The sequence below is a fragment of the Aulostomus chinensis genome, chromosome 10 (genome assembly GCF_037954235.1).
Source record: "Aulostomus chinensis isolate RoL2024-O1b breed Wild chromosome 10, RoL_Achi_v1.0, whole genome shotgun sequence".
NCBI classification, from domain to species: domain Eukaryota; kingdom Metazoa; phylum Chordata; class Actinopteri; order Syngnathiformes; family Aulostomidae; genus Aulostomus; species Aulostomus chinensis.
The window spans coordinates 7,868,952-7,877,441 of record NC_141329.1 but is presented as its reverse complement, the minus strand read 5'-3'; the positions used below and the strand labels follow the sequence as shown (position 1 = coordinate 7,877,441).

At 39.4% G+C, this 8,490-nt stretch overlaps 1 long non-coding RNA gene across 1 annotated transcript in view; it reads right to left on the bottom strand.

Moving 5' to 3' along the window:
* Positions 1-867: 867 nt before the first annotated feature.
* The window catches only part of LOC147254264 (uncharacterized), a 58,910-nt gene continuing 51,287 nt past the window's right edge, over positions 868-8,490 (bottom strand). The window contains exons 2-3 of the long non-coding RNA XR_015118030.1: positions 5,829-5,875; positions 868-1,038 (exon numbers count right to left, since the gene is read on the bottom strand). This is a non-coding gene — a long non-coding RNA (uncharacterized LOC147254264). The remainder of the gene's footprint in view (positions 1,039-5,828; positions 5,876-8,490) is intronic.

The window sequence follows — 8,490 nt, the reverse complement described above, 5'->3', positions numbered from 1 at the left end:
TTCTCATGTGTTTTCTGATTGTCTCCTTGTTGGAAAATGGCTGCGAGCTCTGGAACATATAAACAAGAAAAGTTATTCTTCCACTCGTGCTGCATTATGACATTTATTGTAGTTAAACTGAGCAACGTTTGCTGTTGTTGTTTCTTTTTGTTTGTTTGTTCGTTTCCAAGAGATGAGCTGCTCAGAACGTTTTCACTAAAAGAGACATTCAATAACAACAACACAAATACACTAGTTAGTTCATTCTGTCAATGTTGAGGACTTTAATTATATAATAGCCAGCAAAGAATACGAGAATACATTTTACCGGGTAAGTAGGGACACACTGGTGTGGCCCGGATGAGAGCCGAAAATAGATTCATAGGAAGGTGAGAACACAGCAGAGTTGGGGTCACACGCACAAGACGGGTGGGTGGGTGTCTGTCATGCTATGAGAAACAACTCAGAAATGAGGCTGAGAGAGAAAAAAGGCTTATTGTTCCCTCAATTCCTTGATGAATGTCTCCACACGTCCTGTGTAGTAGAGCACAGTCCCCCACCACCAGCCCCCCACTATGGCTGCTGCTTGCTATTTGACTGGAGACACCTAACAAGATTGACTGGGTGGTGACCTGACAGACTGTTGGGAGATGATGTGTTTTACCGCTCTGCTCTGGACGCCACAGAAACGACTCCTGAGTGTTGCACATCGTATCAGATCAGCATTTCAGTAGATTTTCCTGAATATTATGAATCCAAAACTCTGATGAAGTTTCCATTTGAAATTCTGAGGGTACATATTATTTGTGGTGAAATGGAGACGGGGGTGTGGTGTACGATGTATGGTAACACAATAACTCACAAATAACTTTTATTTGTGTTGACGTGAAATGATTCATCCAATTTTGTAAATCTCTACAGATTAAGACAGGGATACCAATCCCTGGCTAACCTACCCTGCAGTGCAGTGTAAATAATCCCTGAGGTGAAGAGGGTAAAGTATTCCGACCTGTTGGCATGGGTGGATTCAACAGCTCCTCTGGTGAGGGACCTAAAGAACTGTAAGGAGACGATCACAGAAATATGAGAGAAGACAACTTGTGTCCTGGCGAGCAAGTCCTGATAAAGAATGGACCTCTTCTATGAAACATTCTTCAGCACTTTTCTTTTTGTCAGATTAGGTTTAAATTGAGTTTTATACACTTGCGTGCAGCTCCTTCGTCCTCACATCTTTGCACCTCTGTGGTTTACCAAGGCTCGCAAAGACTTTTAATCTTACAGTAAAAGATGCAAACGTAAGAATCAAATCAAATACTATCTGAATCTATTTGAGGAACTCAGAAGTGGGTTGATACCCGACCGCAGTCTGGAGTTTGTGAGTTTAATCCACCAGCTCAACGTACATCCTCGTGCAGAGTCTCTCACTAGATTTAGAAAGTATAATATCGCATGAACGTTTCTGTGGTTCTGGCGGATGTGCTGTATGTGCTGAAGCATCAACTCAGAAAGAAAAAAAGTGTTATTACAAACTTAGATGCAACATATCGATGTTCTTCTTTCAAAAATCTCTTGTTCCAAAAAAGGACAGACAACATTTCCACACACCAATTTTTTTTTTTCTTTAAATGAAGTAAACCCGACAGTTTAGAGACAAACACAACCTAATAGGGCCTACCAGGACTCAAGAGGTATATTTTTCTAAGGGACATAACTGTTGTGGGCTGGAAAATCCTTTCTAAGTCAATACTCCTAGGAGACAGGAGCGGCAAACCTAGCTTTCTACAGACTGTTGAAGTTAATTCAAAGTCACTTAAGTTCAATTTTATTAACACCTATGTCAACATGTGGTTCAAATCATTGATCTGTTTGCGCAACGTAATTATGTGTTGCAGAGTGGTGCAAATAGTGTCATCTCTCTCTTTGTCTTATCTCCGTTCTCCTTGTGACTGAAGTGCTGCTTCCCTTCTCCATTTTTAAATCAGGCCTATAATGAGGTCAAAACCTCACCTTTACATCAAGACAAACAGGTTGGCAAGTCGTCAAACTGTTATACAGTGAGGTAGTTGCTTCAAGCTATAAAGACTTGCACCTGCTTGGGAATGCATCAAGCAGGTTCAGTGATAGTGCCTCTATCAGAACACATAATTTCAAAGAGCTGCTGGATACAGATGGCAACAGCATATGAATGTCATTTTTTTTTTTTTTTGTCAAATGTGTCTATCTGTGAATGGCACAATTACACAGCCTTGGCAAATACCTAAAACTCAATAAAATCTCATCCGGAAACTCATTTGTTCCACGCTGTTGTTTCCTGTTCCACTAGCGTCTGCACAGCCAAGTAGAGTTTGTTTTAAACACTTTCCTGTAAATACAGTGACACGTGAGTGTCAGACAACAAGAACAATCCGCGAGACGGTAGTAATGAAGCTGCACTCACTGACCGCTGCGGATGTAACCCAGGTCAACGAATCCACGAGCCTGCAGAGGAGCAGATCTTACTAAGAAAGCTGTCTGTCATTCCAATAAAGGATTTGTAGTCTTACATAGAATTTGGAACAAAATTCAATCCTTTCTTGTAGTTTTCTATCGGTCGAATTTTTTGGGAGGGAACTATTCACACTAACAAAATCACAAGATGGTTTGAGTGTACCGGACGCGTCTTGTTTTCACCCTGCATGCAACTTCACTCACTATCGGGAGGATTTCATGAGTGGAACATTTTGCCTTCTTTAACTTCTTTTTTTTTTTTCCTACTTTATGTTGGAGCCTACCCTTCAATCATGAATGACATGAATGATTTACTTGTGACAGTATTTTTTTGGTTAAAAACACAATGTGAATGTGTTGAAGTGAAACATCATTTGTAAGGTGTTTTAGTTTGAAAACTGACCAAACTTCCTGCATGGCTAAATCTGTAATTGTCTGGAACGCTATCAGCTATCAGCTATCAGCAGGGTTCAGCCCAACGTCACCCATCATGTTTGAGTCTGACTCAAATATTCAAACTTTTATAGTAGAGAGTTTACAAAACATTGGCTAAGGAAGCATTAATGTAATGGATGCAGTTTTTTTAGTTCGGGTTTCCTCCAAAAATTACACTATGAAGAGAGAAAATTCAACCCAGACAGAGAAAAACAGATTCAACTGCTTTACTTTAGCGGAAATGAAATAAAAATAAAATTAAAAAAATACTGCATATCATAACAATAAATTGAGGCAGAAGAAAGATAATGAAGAAGTGTTGTCGGCTGTGATTTATTTGATTTTGTTTACATATTGATAATAGAATGGGCAGAAAAATCAAACAGATACTGAGCAGATATTTTATCTTTGACATTTTGTCTCTGGATATCTGTGTTTCCAACCCAGCATCGTGTTCCTTTAAATCAAGGAGCTGCAGCTGCGATCTCTATTTACAGATGTGACCGAAGAGAAAGGGAAAAAAAAAAGGAAAAAAAAAATCAATAGCCAGTGAAAGCAGAATAGTCTGGGTTTTTTTCAGGCTGTTGGTCTCAGTGTTCAGCTGTCTGGAACAACAACAAACCAAAAAATATAGCCGCTTCCCAGATTTCTCTGAATTCAAAGATAGACTGAATGAATGGATGAGCTGGGTAAAGTGGAGGGAAAAACAACAACAACATCTTAACCCCAATTTCTAATTTATTAGAGATGGCTCAAGTGTTTGCTCAACATGTGATATTGGCAGGCAGCCCAATTAAAAACAAGTAATTGGTACTTGAATTGAAAATGCAGTCAATAACATAAAAGATAAAAGTGTTCTTATCAAAGGAGCTTGAGGGTTTCAAACACCCACTTCGGTCTTCCAGCATTTACTAATTAACCATTAATCTAGGATTTGGCCTTATATTTATGCTGTGGAAAAACAAAGAATAGCAAACCAAACAAACAACAACAACAAAAAGAGTTTCTTGCATCACAAATACAAAAATACAAAAACACTAAAGCCAATAACTGTATAAATAAGGACAATAGAGAAGATAAAACAGAACTTGGTTTTTGATAAATCGTCAGTCAGTCGGGATTAATTCCTACTAAATGTGGCTCACTGACTTTGAATCTAGTGATTTAATAAATCTAATATCCATTCTGCACAGAAGCAGTTAAGTAGCACGCAGTTCTGTTAACTCTATGTTTACATGCAGTCAATATTCCACGACTATTCAGCATTTTTTTATTATTCCAAAAATGACAGTCATCTGACTAGATTATTATTCCTGCTGTAGTTACAAGCTTAAAAGAAAAAGGGTGGAACTAAAGTTTCCTTTTGCCGTTTCCCTCTTGTCCCGGTTTAAGTGTAACACACCATGAAAATTAATGTCCATGAAAAAAAGGGATGTTTCATGTCATTCCACTGTTTACTTATTTCGTTATGACATGTGTAATGAATAATAAGACCTTCAATGTATTTCTGGTTTCAGTTAAATGGATTATATCACTTGTTAGTCTACATTATAGCATTAAACTAACATATTTACACATCTAAATTGCCAAAACCATGGACTCCAGAACACATTCTCCAACATACTGTATACAGGTCTGAAGTGCGATGCTAAAACCAAACTAATATGAGCACATCACAAGTCTTGGAAAAAATGCACATTGTGGAAAAAGGTCAAATTTCAAATATCCAAATGGAATAGGCTCTCAATATGACCTTTATCAAATTCAAAATGTCGTCTTTTTTTCAGAATAGTATTAGAATATGAGTGTGCATGGAAAAGTACCAACTCTACAAATTCACCTCTCAGTTCCACAGTAGGTTGAACGGTGATGCCTTATGCTCAACATCCACTGTAGCTGTAGAAATTAAGAGGCTCTGTCCTGCTTTGAAGGACAGAAGGCGTAGGTTAGTCTGTGTGAGGTGCTCTGTCTGGACGATCAGGGGGACAGTAGACTAAGTAATGAGAGGCCACAGCAGCTCCTGCACTCTGGGTCTGCCAGAGGACAGACGGGGAGGGACAAGCGTCCAGCTTTGGATGAAAAAACTGGACAGCTACTGATGAGAAAGGCATCATTCACTGGCTGCAACAGCAGACTAGGCTCTGCTGCCCATCCTTCAAATGCTGTCCTCGCCAGAGCTACATAATAGTTACAAAGGGTCACATTAGAGTCAGTATAAAAGGTAAGATTAGAGATTGCTTAAAAGGTGACAGAGATAGCATCGTATAAAGAAACATATAGACCTGCTGCTTAAATTAAGCGCTAGATGTCTCGGACAACACAATGAGGGAGTCTCTCCATGTCCTTAAAAAAGAGTTACTAAAACAGTGCGGTTTGCCATCATCAGGCTGATGAGAGGAAGCCAGGGGGCGGAGTCAAGTCATGACTGGGTGGTGTGTGGTCCAATCATCTCCCAGAGATTGCACACTGATTCACATAATCACACACAGATAAAGCACTCGAGCATGAAATGCAGGAATCCATGGTCACGAAAGACACATAAATGCTTTGAAGAATCATCAGTGGGGTATTAAGTGATGTACGCCATGCAGTGCAACACAAATGTTAAATATCTGTAGCAAGTTTCAACTGCTGACCTTCAGGAATAAAAAAAAAAAATAAAAAAAAAAAAAAAAAACACTGACTTTTACAGGAGGGGGTGAGGTTTTCAAAATGCTCACATATTTCTGGGGTTGAGCATTCAGTTCTACAGTGATCCACTATATATTTGGACATTACTATCACTTGTTAAGGCGTGTAGAGACATTCTGTGTATTGATAGGAAGTGGGCAAGTTCCAGCCTCCAAGGTGGGAGAATAATACATCATGTGGCTTCTCTCCTGAGGTTTCATGTTAATTTTCTCCATTATGAAGGGTCATCAGCTCACCATCTGCTGGACCGCAGTGTTGATCAGCTCAGGTGACGTGTTGTGATCTAACAGGATGAGACAGGCGTGGAGAAACACAGGATGAAACGGCTGTGCTGCCACAAAGGTAACCGGACTAAAGACACAGAACATCTCAGCACTCTGTTGCTCACATGGTGATGTTTCATACAACATTCCTACTGAATGTATATTCACAAGTGACATTAGGAAGGAGGAGGAAATAGCTGGTGAGCAATATTGCATTCAGAAGCCCATTTCGATTCCATTTCCTCACAACATTATAGCTTCCTCATGGGCCATTGAACCTGTGTAATAACCAACACGGGAGGTTTCACATCATCATCTTTGTCAGCCATGAAGGGCTGGGGCTGACATGACACTATTTAATGTTTTGAACCATGCCTCAAATGAATTATGAACTCCGCAGCGTCCTTCTTCAACATTAATCAAGACCCCAAAGCTGAAAAAGAACAAACCGGTGCGTCATTTGTTGTACGTCAGGAAAATCAACTGCCTACATCGTTGAAAATAACTTACTGATGAGAAAAAAAGGTCACAGTCTTTTTCGCATTTTTGTTATTTAAGTACATTATCGGAGAATTTTTTTTTTTCTAAAAAGGAAGGCAATCAAGAAAACCCATTAACTAAAATAATCAATGGCAGTAACCCTAATATCAACAGACATTCAGAGTGAAGTCAGCTGATATTAACGTTCACTACTAATGACGGCTGCTCATTAACATCTGATCAGCATCTTGAAATTAATACGGAAAGTAAATGTCAGTGTGATGTCAGACGACACAGAATCTTAAATGTTTTCATCCCTCAATATCAATTTAATGCTGTCAGAAAGCATTTTGTCAAAACATATGACACCATATTACATCCATGTTCGTAATAACATGTGTTTGTTGGTGCACATATTGAAATATAAGGAGAATAATGGAATATTACCTGTATAGAAATACACATAAGATATTGCCAAATGAGATGTAAACAAGTCCAAATGTCTGGTAAACTATTGAGATACTGGTCAACGCTTAACAGATGATTTTGACTTGATATCAAACATCTATAAACTCAAAAGCCTGTAGGGAAAAACTTTAAGAGCAAAAATTACTCTGACTTGTCTGGTTCACTTGCCAGCTCCCAGGAGGAGGAGGAAAAACACACACACACACATACATACACACACACACACTTCTGCCAAGAGAGAAACCCATCAAAGTATCTCCTCTCCTGTATCCATCTACTGTGTCAGTGGAGCAGAAAGGGTTGCCGGTGTGTTCGGCTGTGCAGGAGATGTGTTGTTGATGGAGTCACAGATGTCATGGTACCAAACCAGCTGTAAATTGGAGGGGTGTGCAAACAAGTATATGTCCATCTACTCTGGTTTGTCCAAGCCATGTCAGAGTTCATTTATCCAGACAGCTCATTCAATTTTCACAAACCAGAGACAATGAGAAGAAGAACACTTTCTTCTTCTCCTATCTGTGTTAGACAACTTTGACTAAGTAAAAAATTTAAAAAAAACTTCAAGCGATAGAACAGAAGAGTAAATTAACATAGACTTGACTGAATGTTGCCATTTGAACAAAATAAACCCAGAACACAACATCATTTACAAAGCTCTTTTTGCCACTTGTAATTACAACCTGTGTGTGTGTGTGTATGTGTGTGTGTGTGTGTATACTACTGGAGTACATGTTACAATGACAACCCGTAGCCACTCATGGCTGCCAGTTGACAGTTTGGCAGCTAAAGAGTTGCGTATGCCTTGTTTGCATTTGGCCTGGTTTTGTGTGTGTGTGTGTGTGTGTGTTTCATTCATCTTCAGCAGACCAATTTGTGTTTAATTGCCAATGTCTATATATACAGACACACCATTTTCTGCATTTAATTTGTGTCCCTTTTCTTTTTACTTGGTTTAATTTGTTGGCCCCTTCACCCCTGAACCTGGTCAGGAAGACAGCAGGCTAGCAGGCTGCCTCTGCCTGTTCCCTGAAGTTGAGCGAGGGGTTCATGATGCACGTGTGTTGATCACCAGTCTGTCTGAGTAAAGCTGCAGTGTGTGTCACACTTCAACTGATTTCACTTAACAGCTTGTTTAAAAGCCTGGCCACACCATCCTGAGACATCTCCATCACTATCTTATATCTGAGAAATCTGTAATCCCCAAGTTAATGCACATTGATATCCTTGCAGGTATCATTTCTTCTAATCAGAGTTCTGATCTGATTGCTTCTCATTATCGCAGGAGATGGAACAGGTTCCATCCTCCATCTAGGAGGACTGAACCAATGAGTGACAGAGGAAAGAGGATTACCTGTAGGAGTAATAGTGCTGTCACTCATTCATCATCAAGGAAGTGGAGCCAAGACTAGACACTGAAATCTGCCTAGACTTCAATTTCAAGAGCAGGGAAAAGTTATTGTTACCTGCACCAAGGAGGTCAAGCATTCAATGGTGTTTGTCTTTCTGTCTGAGCCGAAGACGAATCCCTTCAACTTTGGGACAGAGTCGTCATGGCAAAACAGGAAGTTTACATGCCAATTCCAGGCCTTTCAAAATAAATGATTTTTGAAAAACTAAAATCAGACACAGTAAGTTCACGTTCTGATCTTGAATTTATGGAAAAAAAAAAACTATATGAAGTCTCAGT